The sequence below is a fragment of the Hyla sarda genome, chromosome 2 (assembly GCF_029499605.1).
Source record: "Hyla sarda isolate aHylSar1 chromosome 2, aHylSar1.hap1, whole genome shotgun sequence".
NCBI classification, from domain to species: Eukaryota; Metazoa; Chordata; class Amphibia; order Anura; family Hylidae; genus Hyla; species Hyla sarda.
Window position 1 is genome coordinate 140,825,852 of NC_079190.1, and position 1,083 is coordinate 140,826,934.

A 1,083-nucleotide genomic window follows, 5' to 3' on the forward strand; every position below is an offset into this window, starting at 1 on the left:
ACAGTGTGCACCAGGAAAATCCTGTCCAGAGGAAAACTTGCTCAGTTTCCCATAGCAACCGATCAGTTTGCTTTTTTCATTTTTAACAAGGCCTCTACACAATGAAAGAAGCAATCTGATTGGTTGCTATGGGCAACTGGACTTTTCCTCTGGACAGATTTTGAGAAATCTCTCCCTATATCCCCATTCTTTAACAACCTTACTATTTTTTTTAATGTTCTGTAAGCTCAATATATCTGTCATTGTTCAAAAGGTGTTCAAAATATAATAACACTTTTATGTGTTATGTGTTTATGTGTTGTGTTTATGTGATTGGTATGATTTTCAGATGTATTCATTTGTGCCTTGATGCATTTAAATATTTGCACTCTAAATCTATTTGGGTGGCTAAATTGTATCACTGTAAGTACTCGCTAAACTCACTTACCCCTTAAGGACATAGAGGGAAATTTATTCATGTATTTAGAGCTTTTTTTTTGTGTATATTTTTTAACCCAAAAATTTGCGCAAGAGTCTTTTGCGTTTTTTCGCCGCCAAAAATCTGATAGAACTCTTCATAGCCATGTCTACGGTTAAGTTTATCATAGAGCACTTTCTACTGTAGAATCAAATTTATTAACTAACGCTAAAGCAAAAAACTGAGCAAAACGGAAGCTCTGATTAGTGAAAAGCTATTCACCAATCAGAGTTCCCGTCTCCCGGCGACAGGGATTATAAATTATGAGAGCTGTATGCAGGAGCCTGCAGGGAGCGCAGTGGAGCCGCCGGCTTGTACAGTTCAAAAATGCGGATCACAGCAGGTTTCTGGAGAATGACTGGCACTTGCACATCCCCCGGCTACAGGACTTTTAGGACTACTACTCCCATCATGGACAGACTCTATCCATGATGGGAGTTATAGTTCAGGGGCTGAGGTGCAGATTGCAGCAGGTCATTCTGCTGAGACCTGCTGCAATCTGCATTTAATAAGTTAAGAAGCTGGCGGCACAAATGCGCTCCCCGCCAGCTCCAGATGGGGAATACTGTATAGACGGTCATAATTCATAATCCCTGCCACCGGGAGACTGGAGCTCTGATTGGTGA